Below are 20564 nucleotides of genomic sequence, written 5' to 3'. Positions count from 1 at the left end.
TTTGCAGCTGACTTCGATTAAGGGGTTAACAAAGAGGAATTTCTGGTGAAAAATATCTCCCATTTAGGAGGCGACATCGCAAATAACCGGTTGGGGTGGTATACCTGACTTAGCAGGAGACTTTGATTCGTGGGATTGACAACCTTATTATGCAGCGAGCTTATTATTGATATTATTCTGTTCTCCGTTGCCATGGCCACCTTGTGAGAGACATTCAATTTTCTCTCTTCCATCATCATTATCTATGAGGCCATCTGTTGTGGAAAATGAATTCAGCCTCATTTGCATGACTGATAAGCAATTTTTTTTTATCTATTTAACAGAAGGTCATATGCCGGGGATTTAGAACTGGTGAAAAAAAAAAATGTGAAAAAAAAAAAAAAGCATATCGAGAGGATGAGTGGGAGTGCGTGCATTAGAGGATGTGTGTGGAAGTAAAACAGATCCCTTAGGCCTGCTAGCCTATCGTGCTGCATTTGTCATTCCTACCAGGGCGACATTTTTTTCCCCCTAAGCTCCAGCACACTAAAGAGAGAGACACATACAGAAAGAAAGAATGCGAGAGAGAGAGAGACAGAGGTTTCCCCTTGCAGTCTTCTGGACACTGGTTTTTACTCCCTATTGGTGGGTGCCTATTTCATTCTTCTAAAGCTGGGATCTGGTGTTTCCTTATGCAGATTATGCTGGAGAAAACAAAAAAATAGTCTGTCTTTGCTCTACTTCTGGTTTGTTGATTCATGCTTGCCTTTAAAACGCTGAACCTTAAAGAAGATGTTAGAAGATGGCTTTCCCCTGCTCTTGTAAAGTATTGTTGCCTTTAGTTGCCGAATTTCTTCTGTCTTTGTGTGGCTCGGCTCTGTGATTATTAGTGCATGCAGAAAAGCTCGGCTGCTGGCAAACTGTTTTGCAACTAATTCCCCACCTGAAGTTTGAATAGTATTGAAGTCTAGCTGCTCTGGTGCTGGCATTAAACAAAGAAAGGTATGGCTTTCCGGAGTCTTGAAAAGGGCTTCATCTCTTTGTTTTTTGTTTAGTATAAAGCCATTGTGTAATGTGTAAGCTTGGATGTTTATTTTATCTAATTTAAAGATGATTCCTGTTTTTTTATATGGATATTAACAGTATATTCTAACTGAGGAGTCAACGATAACCTAGTTATATCATTGTACTATGTAACACAGTGTTGTGACTTTGATACAAAATACAGAAGGTACAAGATATATAACTTTAAGATGAACTATGTCTTCCCCTTGTTTCACGAATGAGTTTTATTCCAAGGAATAACAGGACTTAGTATGGGAGTTATGTAACTGATCCTGTGTTCTTTGTAGTTTCAGCTTAAAAAAGGAAAGTCATGGCTGAATTCTTATATTGACTAAGACTTTCCATAGCTGTGCCTTTTTATATGCAGGGTATAAAAAAAATAAGGTTGTTGAATGTTTTAGAGCAAGGAAGGATCATGCTACAGATCACAAAGCTCTAACAATAACAGAGTTTATTCCTCTGTTCCAAAAACATGTTAATTGCCAGCCGTCCTTTCATTCTTTTAGTCCTGACATTTGACTGCTGCTAATTCACTGATTAATCTTATTAAAGTGATTAGAGCAGGATTTTAAGTTGTCTGCCATTGTTCTAAGTTGATTCTGCCATACAGACAGAGTGCTGAGTAGCTGCGTCTACTTACTGCTCTATGTTTAGCTGAGGATTCTCCCCCCAGTCTGGTTTCTCAGTCTGCTCTTGCTGTCAGACTTTCCCTTTCAGCACCCGGAGCTGTCCACTTCTGACTTGCAGCCTTCAATAGGAACTTTCACTTGACGGAGTCCCATTCCACCAACCTAATGATCATTTTACTATATTCATACATTTTAGTTATTATTGGAGACAAGCACTGACCTATTTCTTTATGGTAACATACACAATATACACACGTGTGTCTCATGAATCCATTCAACGTGAACATAAATTTACCACCAGATAAGTCTGTTTTTGAGAGTTTGATTTTCTGTGTTGTAGCTGCAGGAGAAGACTTTTTTTTTTTTGGGGCATGTGTGAATGGGGGGAAGGTTGGAGGGGGGCATGTAGAATATTTAAACCTCCCTCTAAGTCAGGTGCATCCATGCCTATTATGCGAGTTACTCAACCGCATAATCAGGTAGACACAGAAGTGTAGGAATGTACTGAATACAGTAGGATGAGTGACCTAAATATTTCATATCGTTGTTGATGTAATTGTTCTCTTTCTCTCTATTCAATTCATTTATATCTAAGATTATCATGATCGCCTTTTACCAACACAATTTTCTATTCTGTTGATGGAAACCTTGTTTCTTTTGTCTGCTTCTACTTTCCAGTTCCAATTTCCATTTATTTCTGTTCCAATTTTATCATCCCCCCCCCTCACAAAATCCTTATCCCCTGCCTCCATCCCATTAACTTTCTATTTTTTGATCATTTCCCTCCAACCTATTTTCCCACCAGTTTTTCTTGCCTTCTGTTCATTTGCCCTTTTTTATCGATACCGTCTAACTTTTTTCAATGCATTGTGTGTAGCTTTTTATTTTTATTTTTTATTAATAAAAGCAAAAAATAAAAAAATTCAATTGTATTTCCATGTTTGCCTGTGGGAGCAGATTCAGTGTTTAGAAAGTGCATAAACTCATTGCGTTTATACTAAGTTATGATATATTCATAAGTTTGAGTGGTGAGTGATAGTATTATATAATGTCTTGGGTCATAACAATAACAAACTTTTTGATTCAGATGGGGAGATCTCCTCAGTGGCTTATGAATATGTTGTCTTCCCTATGGAGACCTATGTAAATATTCATTGCCGTTTGTTTTAATTAAAATGCTCCACGGACTCAATGGGAATATACTGATTTATATTCACTGGGAAGTTGTTCCTGCTAAAGATCATAGATTGTAAAATACTCCTTATAAGAAAGATATGCTACCCACTCTTTAGTGACTGCAGATATCCCTTGCTGTGGAATTATTCATCTTTCTGTGCCTCATGCCTACAGACTCTATACTTGCTTGCACTGCAGAGTAGCTATTCAATGTGTTGGCCAGGAGGGGCACTGTTACCTTATTCATATGTGCAGAGCAACCATAGGTGGATTCCAGGTAATATAAAAAGGTAATTTGAATGGGTGTCTGAATGTTACAGCCAAGACAATGTATATAGGTTAAGCATACTCCATTTATTGCAAGCATTCGGATCAATATAGATTGTTATCTGACACATCCGATCTGATACATCAAAATGATTAGGAACCAAAACAGTGGGTATTATTTGTGTTACGAGATAAGAATGATTTAAGAGAAGAGAAACTAATGCCAGTGGTGTGGGAGGATCAGTAACTGGAGAAGGCTGAATATGTTTCTGTGATTGGAAAGCCATAGTTGTGATACAACATAAACAGAAGTTAGGATCCTAGGATATCCTGGTGGGTAGTTTCATGAAACAAATGAACTTGAAGTCATATCAAAAATCACAGGACACAGTAAAGCTTGATCATTATAGATTATGGTCATGAAGTTATAAAGATTTGTTATACTTGGTTAGTGTAGTATGACCAACTTGCTAGAATATATCACAGATGCTGTATTGCCTAACAACCAATCAGCAATGAGCTTTGATCAGACTACTATGTTTGAAAAAATGGAAAGCAAATATCTGATTGGTTGATGTGGACTGTTGCACTTGGCACCTATGATGTACATAAATGCTAAAAAGAAGAGGAAGCTCTTGGAAAAGTAACGTTTGATATGTTAGACACTCATAATATAAACTTTTTAGTTGGTCTTTTGCTGTGTGTTTTATTATTCACATTCATCTTTTGTAATAGAGTTATTTAAGTATAAAATATAGCCCCTCCCCCTTTTTTTTACATGAGCACGCTTGGGTTTTTGTAAAAAAGGTGCATAAATATTGTATGCCAAATATAAATATAAATGAATTATTTTACACAGTCATATCTAATTCCACAGAATGAAATGAAACAATGATAGGCTGTCTGTGACCACAGGGACAAGTCCACCCCTTTTGGCTTACAGTTTAATGCAATCCCTCACTTTGTTCCATTGGGAAATGATGAATTCTGGGATTTTTGCTTTCCATAGTTGGGGGTGGAACAATTATCTGCAAAGCAAAGGGACTTCAAGTTCCAGAATTCATCATTGTTCAGTGTTAAGGGCAGAGACATACGCTGGTATTTTGGGAGATTAGTCACCCAGCAACAAATTGCTTCTTCTTTGGGTGACTAATCTCCCCGTACTGCCTTGCCGCAGGCTAGAATGTAAATGGCTAGCGGGATGGCACTCAAACCACTTCATTTTCCAAAATCAACCAAAGTTGCCTCACGAGGAAACTTCAGGCGATTTTGGAAAGCCAAAGCGATCCGAGTGCCATCCCGAGTGTCATCCGAGTGCCATCGCGCCGGCGGGAAGGGGAGATTAGCCCGAAGAACAAGCGATTTGTCGCTGGGCGACCAGTCTCCCGAAATAGCAGCACGTGTCTCTGCCCTAAAAGGTGAAGAACAAGTTGCATTGACCTGTGAGCCTAAGAGGGAGGGAACTGTTCCCACTGAGTGCAGACACACTATCATCATTCTTTCACACTATCAATAGTGTTCATGCACTTTTGTTTATAAAACCCTTTACCCTTTCAAAGTGGAAAATAGAAAACAAACCAAGTCCGGTTTGTAGGGGCCCTGGTTCTACCAATCAGACAAATGTTGTAGGAAGGCAAATAGAAAACAGACCCATTACTGCATGCAAGTTACTTAGATTACTACAGGTATGGGATCTGTTATCCAGAACCCAGAAAGCTCCGAATTTTGGAAGGGCCATGTCCCATAGACTCCATTTTAATCAAATAATTGAAATTTGTAAAAGCTATTTTTTTTCTCTGTATTAATAATACAATACTTTGTACTTGATCCCAACTAAGATATAATGAATCCTTAATGGAGGCAAATCAAGTCTGTTGGGTTTATTTAATGTTTAAAATATTTTTTTAGTAGATTTACAGCATGGAGATCCAAATTACGGAAAGATCCTTTAAATGGAAAACCCCAACATTCTGCATAACAGTTCCCATACCTGTACTGTAAAAACAAACATAGAATTCTTCTCCATTGTGTTCTTGTTCTTTAGACATGGCTCTGCTGGCAGGTTGACTTTCATCCTTATGGTTAAGTGCTGTATATTAATATAGACAAAATACGTTTCTATCTTTATTTTTAATACTTTTGTGTCGTTGAATAATTATAGATATCAATGACGTTGCAATGTATCTCTGTACAGTTCATGCACATTAGTTATGAGTTACTATCCATTAAGCCTGGCTACAACACCCAAGCAATGGAAGCGATGGTTATCTGATCATTAACAGTTCTCATCTATTACAGTATATACAGCACTGCACACGCTGCACAGTCTGCTCTAGAGATTTAGGGGCCTGTGGGTACAATGTAGAAACAGCGTACATCCCCATACTTGCCTGACAGTGCTGATAAACATAATAAACAGGAGTGTTAGAGCTGTTTTTTCATTTTTACAGCCAAGACAAAATACATGGCTTAGCAGTCAAGACTTTAGGATTTGGATAGTGGGCATATTGGGTTCTGCTCAGAGGATGTCATACTAAGACAGGGTAAGTCAGCACTATGCCATTCTGCAGCAGTAATGTAGTCTCTCAGGGAGCTTGTGCTTGATGCATACAACCCAGCTAAGCTTTCTCTCTCCACCACCCTGCCTCACAGACTGTCTGCCGCTCTACTAATAGAAGATCCAGCTGATGCATTAGCCAGAGCATTGCACGTATGCCCATTTATTCTCAGCATTTAGTGGTGTCAACTTATTAATTTCTATCTTTGACTTCTGGTCCATTGCTTTCCTGTCTGAAACCATCATCTCTATTGTCCATGTGCCTAAATAATTAGCATACAGATGAGAAGAGATCTCGCTCCTGAGCCACAGCTGAAGACATAGAGGCAAGAAAGGCACGATGTACAGTGGAAATGTGATTGGATGAATAGAGAGAAATGGTGGGCGTTCAAAAGCACTGGAAGAGTTTCAGTTGTCATGGAGCAGGTTTGTCAATTTTACTAGTGCGTTTCTTTAGATGGGAAGCCGGAAGGCGTCTGCTGCTGCTAAAAATAATTGCTTGTCTCGGTCTGGCCTAGTTGATGTGGCTAAAACTGGACTCTTGCACCCAATAACTTCTTAAGACAACTCTTTGACTTCTCTACCTTTCTCATGCCCTGAGCCAGGTAACTCACTGTTTTCATTTCTCTGGGTCTCACTGTGGTTTATGGGCTTGTCTAGGACTTTGAATGTTATGCTGGTGACAAAGTTGTTAGTTGTTCTGTTCGGTTTACCTGCAAAAATGTTGACCCGATGATCGAGTTGAAATAGAGATTTAATGATACCTTTCCACCCAGCGCATGTGAGTCAGTAAGTTAATAGCTAGAAGTGTATGTGTCAGGAGTGTAGACAATTCTTCTGAAAACTTGACATTCATGAGTTGTCAGTCGTGTGAAAAAATACATACATATAACACATGTAAAACATACCCTCAATCATTCAATCAAGCCTCCTGTTTACTTTATGTAAAGTAATTAGGGAAATACGGATGTCGGGACTGTGCAGCTCATTGAATATGAAACACAAACATGCAGGAAGCCTTTGTTTCCAACTTTCTTGGCCAGCTTTGTTCAGTTTATAGTTTGTGCCAGTTGTGATGCCGTTGCTAGCCATATAATGACATAATCTCATATAACGACATAGCAGCATAGGCATTCAGTGATAAATGCTGGATTGTTGTATTCGTCTTTTGGAACTCTTTAGGAAGACGTTTGCTTGCTTTGTTTGTGGTTTTTAAAATACTGTGCTTGGAAAAACGTAACATTTTGAAAACAGCAGGGAAATGAATGTGAGCGATATATAATTATACATATTCTGCAGTGCAAGGGAAAGTTCCCACAACCCTGAATTGTCTCTAAGGGGAATGAATAACTGAGCATGTTGCAGTCCTCAGTTTAACTTCATGCCTGCAATAATATGTGCTAGATCCTGGACTCCATAGTTTGAGGACACATACAGCAAACCATGCCTTTGTATCAAAGGGAGAGAGAACAAAGACACAGAGAATATCAATTTAAGCACCTAACAGTTCTTCTTCTTTCTGCAGTTCCAGCAGTCAGAAACCAAATCACACTTTCAAAGTGTGTCATTGTGAGGGTTCATTATCACAGAGTGGGTACAGGCAAAAGTGCGTTGGTGAATGCATGAGTTCATATGATATTGCACCCACAGAGTGCATGTAATCATCTCATATAAACAAACATAGGAAACTCATAAAGCACAGAGTATCGCCAGCCCCAGGGGAAGCCAGGGCTATGAAACCCAAACTTTGCAAAGCCTCCTAGTTAGGGATCCCTGAGATTGCGGCAGCCAGCCATTAGAATTCTGCACAGCCTTCTGAATACTGCATTGAGCCGAGATTCTCTCCTGTTCCAGCAATCTGAACATTGATACAGTTCCCCTTTTCTAAAAATTATTTTGTTATCGGTAGAGAGAGAGAGTAAGAGTGAGAGAGAGAGAGAGAGAGAGAGAGAGAGAGAGAGAGAGAGAGAGAGAGAGAGAGAGAGAGAGAGAGAGAGAGAGAGAGGCAAACCTGCTGATATAGTCTCATTTATTTAGGAATGAAATGTATGTTTGGTGCTTAATCATTACCTGGTATATCCGGCTGCAATACTTTTCATTGTGTGCTAGACTATTTAATTGCTCTGTATATAAATGATCACGTCTTTGAATATCTTGATGGAGCTCAGCCATTGAATTGAGATAGCAGAAGAGGCCACGCAATTTAACACAGGATTTGCAGTCCAGAAAAATCTTATCTCTTGTACACATTAGCTGGGGAGATAGAATGCATTCACTGCTTCATAACAATGCCAGCTAAGCTGGCATTGGAAATAATCAAGGCTGCAGGCAACCTATAGAGAGCTATGAAATCAGGTCTGCCATGGAGCTGTCTGCTAGACTGTGAACATTCACTGAAATCAATGCCAGTAGAACCTTTGCATCATTGAAATTCCCACCTGCTTTATGCATCTGGGCTATTGGCTTCTCATAAATAAATGTGATGCTGGTAAATTAACTCCTTTCCTGCCAAAAAAAAAAAACCCTGGCGAATCTCAAAGTCACCATATCTGATATGTTATGTTGTAAACGAGGTTACAAGACCAGAGTCAGAAGATTTTTTATAAATATTGATATTTTCAGGTTATTAACACTAGCCTAACCTATCCACTCTTAAAGAGGAAAGAGTACAGGTTTCTTGGTAGCCAAATTATTTTAAAATTTAATGAGCCTTCTTCACTTGGAACAAACTGTGACCTGCAAAAGGGATATCGATATGTTTGTTACTAAGCTTCAGAGGGAAGGGGGGGTTAAGCTTACTCAGCGTCTGTCTGTGTTATGTAGGACTGGAGCTTATTCTGTAAGATTAATGTTCTACCCATTGAAATGGTATTTGGATGTATTTGGTAGAATAGAAAGACTAATTTGTGACTTCAGAGACTGAAAAGGCCCCCAGGACCCCTTATCTTCCATGAGGATGGTCCCTTAAGACATATAATTAAGCTGATAAATAGACATATATTGTCAAACAGTTAACTGCACAGTAAAGGTGACACATGCCAGTGTAGACATATACTGTAATTAAATGATTACTCTGATTTTTTCCAGATTGGCCATGCATGTGTACTCTTAATTGCCCAGGTCTGATTGATCCATACAAGTGCTAAAGAGCATCATATTTTGGGCAATGAGCTCTGAACTTATTGAATTTCTGGACAGACAAAATAAAAAGCTGAGGCTTCTCTATGGTAAGCCAATTCATTTGCCTAGGCAAGTTAGGTAAATTGACTGGTCTATGTGTGATCCACAGGCATCAATATCAATAGGATAAAAGTCACCAATATGGAACTTTGTTCTCCAAATGGATATTACAAACCTCTGGCAGACAGCCACCATTCCAACTTCATGGGGGAAAAATATATTCCTTCCATTCCTGAAAATGGTCAACACAACGATCCAGTGGTCAGCTCCAAGCATCATACTGATACGATAACTTCTTCTCCATAATATTTGAAGTTTCATTTCTTTATAATGGCATTATATTCCAATGTATAACTTTTATTAGCAATTGCTAACAGATTCTACATTTTGCAGTGAAAACCTTTTGCTACAATACTTTGAATATGGCATTGCTGTCAAGGCTCTAGACAACAATGAAACCAACATGATCATCATTCTTATCACTGCCTTCTAAATAGCCTTGAAGCAGGTTGCCTCCAAAGGCTCACAGTGTGACCTGAAGGAGTATATAGTAGGAGCAGGTTAGGTAGACTATTATCCCTAGGGAGACTATTATCTTTACAGACATGTAGGCTACCGGCTATGTAATCTTTCTTCCTTTCAAGCTTGTTAATCAGAATAAATATATTTTTATATCCATATAGTTTTTGATTATTTGAAGGGAAGTATAAAACATATACCCCCCAAACAATGTAGGTCTCTATAAAAAGATATTGCATGTAAAACCCTGATATAAATAATCCATTTTCATAATAATATACTTTTCTAGTAGTATGTGCCATTGGGTAATAATAAATAGAAAATTGCCATTTTAAAAAATAAGGGCCGCCCCCTGGGATCGTAGGATTCACTGTGCACACAAACATACCAACAAACTATACATGTTAGGTCACATGAGCCAATTGACAGACAGAGTTGTGTCTTTTGCTTCCACACTTCTTCCTGTTACAGTTAGAGTTGTAGTATTTCTGGTTGGTTGATATTTGAGATAGCACACAGACCATCACAAAATGGTGGCTCAAGGCAAGAGATGTAAAAGGCCAAGATTTACTTAAATATATAGACCAGTTTGCTAAGATTCTTTAATATGTCACTTAATGTGATATAAACTATCTGTTGCTTAAGTGTTCATTTTGGGGTATAGTTTTCCTTTAAGGCATTTTTAAGTAATCTGTGGAGCACCAGAGGCATCTGGTCCCTTCTAGGGTTTAGTGAGGACCTGTAACGGTGGTTACTCACCCTGGTGGTCTAGTGGGGGGATGGCAGGGACGCCTGCCGTCCTCTCGGCGGGGACGCCCGCCACGCCATCATCCTCCTCGTTGTAGGCCTCTCTAAGGCGCGCGTGCCGTGCACCTTTGTTATTAAAGGCGCATGCACGCTGACGCCATGACGTCAGCGCGCAATTGGCGAGAAATTAAAAAGTTAAAAGGGACATTCACATGTAAATCTTTGACCGTTATAGGAGTTTGTTCTTGGTGCTTCTGAGCTTTGAGCTAAATCTGTTTTGAACCTGTTTTTGATCCTGTTGTGACCCCTCCCTGGCTTTGACCTCTACTTTCTGTATCCTGACCCTTGTCTGTTTACCGACTCCGATTCTGCTTAACCCTCTGATTGACTTCCTGGTTTGACCCTTGCCTGCCTGACTACGCATATTCTCTGCCTGCCTCGACCAAGCCTGATCTGACTACTCTATTGCCTAACACCTTGTACTACGACCTTCTGCCCAAAGAGTCTCACTAACAGTCGTGCCCTCTGCCTATCCAGAACCTCTTGCCTTGCACCTCTCGTTCAACTCCTGGTGGCATCCAAGTAGCTGAGGGCTCCTCCCGAGGCCAACGGCGGTCACACTACAGGTGAAGCCGAGACCAGGGTGCTTGGCATTTGTTCTGGTGTTGGGTGCCGACAGGACCAAGGAGGAAGCTGATGAAACAGTACAGGTACAGGCTACATGGATTGGGTTGTCCACAAATTAACCAATATAGATACAAAAACCACAAGGGACTTTTCACTCCACAATACATGTGCCCAAAACGATCTCAAGATAATATAAGTGATTACACATCAAAAATAAATAAAATAAAAGCAATTTTTATTCACCACCATGCCATATTGGTCAGATAGAGTTAAAACCATTTAAAAACAAGCAGCGCTGCATGTGAAAAGGAAGGGATCCCTTCTATAAGGACATTGACCAAATTAGCTGATTATATCAATCAGGTGTGGGATTATTTGCATGCTAGTGTATGAAATGATTAATAGTCCGTTAGTATGAAAGGACCTAATAAAAGGATTTTAGAAGTAATGAGTACAAATCTTCTTTGACCCTTGTTCGTCCAAATTCAGGGAGAAATCCCAAAATCAGAAGCAAAACAGCGTGCACGCATTCCCCAAAATAATGCAAAGATTTGCAAGGTAATTGTTTGAATGTTCTTTGCCCATGGGCCAATATTCAATAGACAAGGAGTAACTCCAATACTAAGGGTTAACAGGTACTTAACAAACGAAAACCCACTTAAATTATAGAACAAGAACAAGAAAAGGCAAGAAGGCAGGTCATAATACAAGCAAGGCGATAAAGAACACAGGCAAGAGGAAGAGCATCAGGAGCACCTGCCATAAACATCCTGACCAATAAGAAAGGAGGCCAATGAATGGGGAAGATACTGTTGATATAACTGGTGTTTAAATGCATGAGTTTTGCACTTACCTTATACTGGGCCCCTTACTGTACGTTAAAGGAAAACTATACCCCCAAAATGAACACTTAAGCAACAGATAGTTCATATCATATTAAGTGGCATATTAAAGAATCTTTCCAAACTGGAATATATATTTAAGTAAATATTGCCCTTTTACATCTCTTGCCTTGAGCCACCATTTCGTGATGGTCTGTGTGCTGCCTCAGAGATCACCTGACCAGAAATACTGCAGCTCTAACTGTAACAGGAAGAAGTGTGGAAGCAAAAGGCAGAACTCTGTCTGTTAATTGGCTCATGTGACCTAACATGTATGGTTTGTTGGTATGTTTGTGAGTACAGTGAATCCTACGATCCCAGGGGGCGGCCCTTATTTTTTAAAATGGCAATTTTCTATTTATGATTACCCAATGGCACATACTACTAGAAAAGTATATAATTATGAAAATGGTTTATTTAAATAAAGCAGGATTTCACATATGACCTGTTTTAAGCAATATCTTTTTATAGAGACCTACATTGTTTGGGGGGTATAGTTTTCCTTTAAGCGGCAGATTTATTATGTGGTGAAAAAAACAGCTGAATAATTCGCCAGGCATCGCCATGTAAAAAAATGGTATGAAAATGGCGTCATTTGTTTATACGGTTTTCCTTTGAGCAACTTCCTCTGGTACTTCCTCTACTTACACAGGTCTTAAAGTGTGGAATGACAGTATTATGTATTATTCTGGTAAAGCTAGTGTATTTGCTTCAGAAACACTACTATAGTTTATGTGTAGCCATGGGGTCAGCCATTCAAGCACAAGATATTGGACCGAGTTTATCTGTTATCTGCCGTATATCCTGTGCCTTTTCTATTTTTTCAGCTTTGAATGGCTACCCCCATGGCTACACAGCAGCAACAGTATATTAATTTTTTTAATTATTTTAATACACTTTCACACGTCTTTGGGGTAGATTTACTAATGGGCAAAGTGGCTAACGATAGCGACTTTTCGCCCAGAAATCCCATCCACAGGGACATCACCAGCTCACTAACAGGCGTAGACGGCAATTCGCTAGTGAAAGAGACTGTCACTAGCATTAATTTCGCACTTTTCGGTCTGGTGAATGGTCATTACTCCACAAAGTTACTAAATTGCTGATTTTACTGAACGTTACCTCTTTTGCCAGAGTTTCCTTCACCACCTCAGACCAGACAAACTGCTGAATTGAAGCTACATCTTCCTCAATGTCAGTGACATCATATCCTGTACCCCAGAATGTCCCAAAAAATTTAAAAAACGAAGACGACTTTTCTATTCTTTAAGCAGAATTGCCTTCAAAAGTCCAAACTATTAAAGATTTTTGTGTGAACATTTTTTTTCACACAATTGATGGGCCTGCCACACATATTTTAGGGTGGGCTCATGTCTAGGGCATTAGAGGAGCTTTTATGTCTTTATTAAGCTCCCTTTTTGTAATAAAAAGTGGTCACTTCTCTAAAAAAAGACATGTATATGACTTTTATGCACCTCCACTATTCAAATTGACCTAAGAGTAAGTAGAAGAAGGAGTATCACTAGCGAAAATCGCCATCGATCAGGGCCCAGGATGCAGCTGAAATTCCGCAGCTCTCAATTCATTTCTATGGGATTTTGAAAGGCGTATTTATCAATGGGTGAAGTGAAAGTTCACCCTTTGATAAATACGCCTATAAAAATCCCATAGAAATGAATGGAGAGTGGCTGAATTTCACTCTAGTGGCGGAACTTCACTATTAACTTCACTCTTTGATAAATATACCCCAAAGTGTTGCATCTGGCAGAAAACTGGTTGCAGTAAAGAATGAGGAGAGTTCTTGTATGAAGTAACTGTTGCCTTCATCAGTATCATAATGCCATAAACATAAAACTTCAAACAAAGTTAAAAGCATTACACATGTCAACACTACACCCCCTTCCTGTTTTACATACATTTCCAGATTATACCCGGCTTTCAAACAGAACTGCTTCCCTTGACAAATCCATCCATAATGTAAGAAAAGGCGTCTTTGTACATCCACAAAGTAGGTGCTAACTGACTTGTTTACCAAATGTTTCACCACCTGTGCAGACACTAAAGGTGTTAATGTTAGGAAACATGAATCATTTAGACAGCCTTTTAAATACCTCTGTAAAAAGTCCATGAAGTTTACTTTCAGAGTTGAATGTTTAGGATAGTTTGTAAATAAATCTCTTGAGTGTTGAATAAGGGGCCTCTTCCTTGGATAGGCAACCATTGGTATATCAGTTTCTGCACATCTACAACTCCAGCTTGTTATGCCAATTCTGTTCCCAAAAATGTCAATATTCCTTCCTTACTCTATAGCTAGCAATGTATGCCTGATATTCGCTCCATCAAACCAACCCACCATGCTGTACATATGTATTGTCAGGACTGTTTTTTTCTATCATCGTTATGATGATTTCAAATTATCGGGAACGTTGCATAATTCTATTCTAAGGGGCTGATTCACTAAGGTTCGAATATCGAGGGTTAATTAACCCTCGATATTCGACTGGGAATTGAAATCCTTCGACTTCGAATATCGAAGTCGAAGGATTTAGCGCAGATAGTACGATCGAAGGATTATTCCTTCGATCGAACGATAAAATCCTTTGAATCGAATGATTCGAAGGATTTAAATCCAACGATCGAAGGAATATCCTTTGATCAAAAAAAGTTAGCCAAGCCTATGGGGACCTTCCCCATAGGCTAACATTGACTTCGGTAGCTTTTAGATGGCGAACTAGGGGGTCGAAGTTTTTTTTAAAGAGACAGTACTTCGACTATCGAATGGTCGAATAGTCAAACGATTTTTACTACGAATCCTTCGATTCAAAGTCGTAGTCGAAGGTCGAACTAGCCCATTTGATGGTCGAAGTAGCCCAAAAAAACCTTCGAAATTCGAAGTTTTTTTACTTCGAATCCTTCACTCGAAGTTAGTGAATCGGCCCCTTAGACTCCATGAACAATTATGTTTTTATGGGAGTTGTGTAACACTGAATAGGCCACTGACACTTCAGAACGAGTGTGCCGTCTTGGAAATCACATTTCAGAACGAGTGTGCCGTCTTGGAAATCAAACTACAAAGTGCGCTATTTATAAATGCAATTTATTTCACCTCGTCTGATAAATGTTTTTTTCCCACAAAAATAAAAGACTGATGTGAATATGATGGGAATGATGTAGAATCCCTGTATAGCACTGGGGAATATGTTGGTGTTATAGATACAAGTTTATAATAATAGATAAAATATATACATGTTTTTTTTAGACTTTAGAAATAACTGCAAAAATAATGCATTTTAAATGTTCTTTGTACTACATTTATCTAGGGAGCGAAAGTAAAATGAAGACATTTGCAGACCTTTTTTTTTTGAGCACAGATCAGGGTGCCTAGTGCAAAAAAAAACACTGCTACTTTGTACCCTGCCCTGCACTTTGCACAATTGCCATAGGCTTCTGTGCTCCAAAATGGAGCTCAGAATGCCTTCAATAAAAACAGCAACACCTGCATTTGGAAATTTTTCAGGTGGCAGGTGGGGATGGTATGTCTATAGAAGGCAGTAAGGACAGGGCTACCTTGTGCTCACCAGTACTGGGCTCTGCATCTTGCACCAGATTTCCAACCTGGAGCTAAGAGCAGTGTGCAGTCAGACTCTAGGTGCAAGTGTTTCAGAATGAGCATTAAAGGAGAACCAAACCCTAAAAATTAAAATGGGTAAAAATGCCACATTTTATAGACTGAACTTATTGCACCAGTCTTAGGTTTCAGATTGTCAATAGCAGTAGCAATGATTCAGAACTTCAAACTTGCCACAGGGGGTCACCATCTTGGAAAGTGTCTGTGACAGTGAGCTCTGAGCAGCTGTTGAGAAGCTAAGCTTAGAGGTCGACGCAAATTATCAAGCAGAAAATGAGGTTTGTCTGTAATATAAGCTGATGCTACAGGGCTAATTATTAAATTGATGCTAATTGCACTGGTTTCTGAGCTGCCATGTAGTAATTATCTGTATTAATTACTAATCAGCCTTATATTGTGACATTTCTATTCTATGTGTACTGTATAGTGTGAGTGGGTCCCTAAGCTCAGTAAGTGACAGCAGCACAGAGCATGTGCAGTGAATCAGCAGAAAAGAAGATGGGGAGCTACTGGGGCATCTTTGGAGACACAGATCTTTACCGCTAAAGGGCTGTGGTTGTCTTGGGCTGGTGCAGAAGCTCAAAACATAATGTACAACATTTCTACCTACTTCTTTAGTTAAAGGGATCCTGTCATGGGAAAACATGTTTTTTTCAAAACGAATCAGTTAATAGTGCTCCAGCAGAATTCTGCACTGAAATCCATTTCTCAAAAGAGCAAACAGATTTTTTTATATACAATTTTGAAATCTGACATGGGGCTAGACATGTTGTCAATTTCCCAGCTGCCCCTGGTCATGTGACTTGTGCCTGCACTTTAGGAGAGAAATGCTTTCTGGCAGGCTGCTGTTTTTCCTTCTCAATGTAACTGAATGTGTCTCAGTGGGACATGGGTTTTTACTATTGAGTGTTGTTCTTAGATCTACCAGGCAGCTGTTATCTTGTGTTAGGGAGCTGTTATCTGGTTACCTTCCATTTGTTCATTTGTTTGGCTGCTGGGGGGAAAGGGAGGGGGTGATATGACTCCAACTTGCAGTACAGCAGTAAAGAGTGATTGAAGTTTATCAGAGCACAAGTCACATGACTTGGGGCAGCTGGGAAATTGACAATATGTCTAGCCCCATGTCAGATTTCAAAATTGAAAATAAAAAAATTGTTTGCTCTTTTGAGAAATGGATTTCAGTGCAGAATTCTGCTGGAGCAGCACTATTAACTGATTCATTTTGAAAACATTTTTTTTCCCATGACAGTATCCCTTTAAGCTTTAGTTCTCCTTTAAGGTGCACTTTTGCCCCTCTTAGTGCTATTGCACTTTCTCTATAATTGACCCCTAATGTGTCCGTTTGTAACCATGCCTGTCTGACATATGTCTACACTAAGAAGTGCTCCATAATAATTTGTTGCCTTTGTTTTTGACAGTGACAAATACAATGAATGCCTTCAATAACACATTATAAAGTATATTCTCTGGCCCAAGCTTTGCCTCCAAAGAACTGCCCTAAAGCAACATTATTCTGACAAATCATGCATTTTGAGAACAGTTGTAATGTTATTTTAGTCTGAGAGGTTCAATGTTCAAAACTAAGGAGGTGCTTCACACCTATGATGAACATGTGGTGAGATTTGGTTGGTCAATATGAGGAACAGCGTGGTTGTTCCCACTCATGTTAAAAAGTACAACTCTGCAGATGAATATGGATCTCTAAAAAAATAATACTCTATACCAATAGGATTTAATGAACATTTATAGAAAGATAATATTTAATGGAAGAGATACAACGATCTCAAGTTGGTTGGTCAAATTTGAGTTATTTCCAGGGTAGGGGGATGATAGATTTAAGATGTGAATTCGGTTGGTTGTTACAACAACCAACTCGAATTCACATCTTAAATCTATCATCCCCCTACCCTGGAAATAACTCAAATTTGATTGGTCGCTACCTAAAACCTGCCGAGTTCATGTAAAAGTCAATAGCAGAGGTCCGCTGACCTATTTGAAGAAGTTAATAGTGTTCCTGACATTCATGTTTTTTCAGAGGAAAACTTGATTCGAATTGCGTTCGATTTCGATTGGAGTTTTCGGCTTGGTAACATTCGTTTGAATTTTAGACACTCGAGTTTTCTCTTAATTAAGATAACATTCAACCTTTGATAAATCAGTCCCTTAGAGATATCTCAAAACCAGTAGAGTTGTTTTGCTTTTATTTTGGTTCTTTTGATAGCTTGTCTTATATAGCTGGAGTTTTATGCTTGAGGAATTCTGTGGAGGAGGAATTTGTAGTTACCCCAACAATGTCAGACCATGGGCCTCTAGACGAAGCATCCTCTTGTAAAGACTGTGTTTTTGGGCTTTTAGTCTCAATTGTGCTGTCCTTTGAGATATTTTATGAACAAAATTATATGAAATAGTTGTTTTTAGAAAAACATTGGCAAAAAATGTAGAATAGACAACAGAAAATTGTCGATGACTGAATGATATCGGAAAGGTTCAAATTGTGATGTCTACAGTTTTGTTGCAAGTGCAGCTACCAAACATACAGTACCTGCAAGGCAGAGGCAGAAGTAACTTGTATTTGTTTATTCTGTTTCCAATATTGTACTAATAGGATTTAACTGGCACAACCATGGCACATGCTCCTCAAAACATTTATTTGCTTTACTTGTCATCCAACAGAGCTAAATGCATCTTGCATAAATGGCTTAACAAATTTCAATTAGATACAAATGACGTGCAGGGTAATTTGTATGTATTGTGCCTAGAACAGGGAGTGTGCTCACTAGACATGATTTGGTTAGTACAGGTCATTTCAGCTGGAGTCAATTCAGGTGGATTTCTCTTTCCTTTCGTTTTGATTTCTGCTATTACTGCTTACTTCAGATCTTTCCCTTCCCCAATCGCATCAGACCATGAACCCACCAACCAGGTCATGTCCCCAAGCTACTCTATTGGATTCTCACTCAACAATAAGACTGTCAGTAGGCCTTTGGGAGATAATTTTGATGGAAAAACAATGTAAAGACTTCTATAGGCAAAACATGATTTGCTCTACCTCTTTTTTAATTAGTACTGCCCCTTTTTATTGCTTCTGAAGAAGTGACGTGAGGCCATGAAACAAGCAAAGTGTATAGTGTGAGATAATGTTTTGATACAACCATGCCTTGTATGGAATAAAGTTGATATTTAAACTATTGAACAGCATTTCCATTACCAATAATTGCAGTGCCACTTTATATTGGTCTGACACCAATAAAATAAGCAATATTTAAGAGAAATGTAACAGGGATCAGATCAGACAGTCAAGTTTGTTTAGGGGCAGATTTATCAAGGGTCGAAGTGAATTAGAGGGAATTTTCGAAGTAAAAAAATTCAAAATTCAAAGTACGTCGACCATCGAATAGTATACTACGGGGCACATTTATTAAGCTCGAGTGAAGGATTTGAAGTAAAAAAAACTTCGAATTTCGAACTATTTTTTGGGTACTTCGACCATCGAATTGGCTACTACGACCTTCGACTTTGACTTCGATTCGAACTAAAAATCGTTTGACTATTCGACCATTCGACCATTTGATAGTCGAAGTACTGTCTCTTTAAAAAAAACTTTGACTACCTACTTCGCCAATTTAAACCTACCGAGCTACAATGTTAGCCTATGGGGACCTTCCCCATAAGTTTTCTAAGCTTTTTCTGATTGAAGGAAAATCCTTCGATCGATGGATTAAAATCCTTCGAATCGTTCGATTCGAAGGATTTAATCATTCGGTCAAACGATTTTTCCTTCGATCGTTCGATCAAAGTATTTACGGTAAATCCTTCAACTTCGATATTCTTAGTAAATGTGCCCCTACGACTTCAAATTCAATTCGAAGTAAAATAGTTCAAATATTCGACCATTTGATAATCGAAGTACTGTCTTTTTTAAAAAACTTCAAAACTTTGCCAAATTAAACCTGCCGAAGTGCTATGTTAGTCTATGGGGACCTTCTAGAGCATTTTTCTACGTTTTTGGAAGTCGAAGAAAAATAGTTTGATCGATGGATGAAATACTTCAAATCGTTCGATTCGCAGGATTTCATCGTTCGATCGAACAATTTTACTTCGACTGCAAAAAAAAAAGTATTCCAATTCGAAGGTCGAATTCGAGGATCGAATTTCGAAGCTTTTTCTACTTCGAAATTCGACCCTTGATAAATCTGCCCCTTGGTGTTGGCTTATAGACAAACCAAAACAAATCTTCGAAATTATGTTAGTCCCTCCTTTACTTTCTATATCCTTCAGGTTTCACATGTAATCTGTATGTTTGATATTAGCTCCATTCTGTTGGACAGCATTGTGGATTACTGTATGTTGGCACTTTATAAATAAGTGTTATCACAAATAAAAATAATACTGTTAATGAATACTGGAAAACCAATACGGTTCTGAAATAGTGGAGTGCAGGAATTCATAATTCCCTTATTGAAACAAATGATGCACCACTTTTGACTGATTTCCTTTTTTCCCTTTAATAATAAAACAGTGACATGTACTTGGTGGTGACTAACCTCATGTCCCAAGCCTTCCATACATATGATGCCAACAAAAAACATGTTACTTTAACTTTTGGACTGCTTTCGGAACTCTCTCCTTCAGCTTTCTTCTTTCTAACTAGTATCTCAGCCTTATCATCTCTGAGTTGAGTTTCCCAAGAGGAAGTATTTAGGTTAAAAGCAGTTTCATTATGTTAACAGAACTGGAGGTAATGGACTGCACTCTTGTTTATATAATATGGTTGAGATCATCAGGAGATACTTCTTGGAAATAATCAATTCCATTTTATTTACTGACAGGAGGAAATTGTGTGGTTTGTGTGCCCATTTCTTCCTTGGGTTAGGTTTTTCTTTGCCTTTCCTTGGTCTTTTCAATCCCTCATTCTCCACGTTGTTTTAGTCTTTTATTCATTCAAGGTATAAGATATAAACATTGTTTAAAAATGCTGTCATTTGTCCTGAGTCTTCCCTTTGTTCTGAATCAGATAGGACAGCTATGACAAGGTTTATGCCCTTCAGCTTTAGCTTCACTATTATTTGCTCTTCAGGTTTTACCATGACATACAGTATATATATATTTGCACCCAGTAGGCGTACTAGTTGTATCAGCCACTGTATGTCTTGGTTATAATCTTCTTCAAATTGAAGACCAAATAAAAATGGTTCAGCATCAATAATTCGAATCTGGGACATTCGCGAACCTTGCCGGCATCTCGTTTTTGATGCCGGCGTCCGTTTTTGACGCCGGCGTCAGTTTTTTTGGATGCCTGCGCACATTCA

The 20564-nt window shown here is 38.7% G+C and overlaps 1 protein-coding gene across 15 annotated transcripts in view; it reads left to right on the top strand.

Annotated features, from left to right (window-relative positions):
• The first annotated feature begins 400 nt into the window (after positions 1–400).
• Positions 401–20564, top strand: part of LOC108718228 (myelin transcription factor 1-like protein) — a 311370-nt gene continuing 291206 nt past the window's right edge. For 12 of the 15 annotated variants that reach the window (XM_041565032.1, XM_041565041.1, XM_041565044.1 and 9 more), the window contains exon 1: positions 401–624. The gene's annotated coding sequence lies outside the window, so the exon portion shown is untranslated. The other 3 variants (XM_041565030.1, XM_041565029.1, XM_041565028.1) reach the window with 3 other exon arrangements.

The sequence above is a fragment of the Xenopus laevis genome, chromosome 5S (assembly GCF_017654675.1).
Source record: "Xenopus laevis strain J_2021 chromosome 5S, Xenopus_laevis_v10.1, whole genome shotgun sequence".
NCBI lineage: Eukaryota > Metazoa > Chordata > Amphibia > Anura > Pipidae > Xenopus > Xenopus laevis.
Note: the sequence above shows the minus strand (reverse complement) of the source record. Positions and strands in the feature narration are given on the sequence as shown.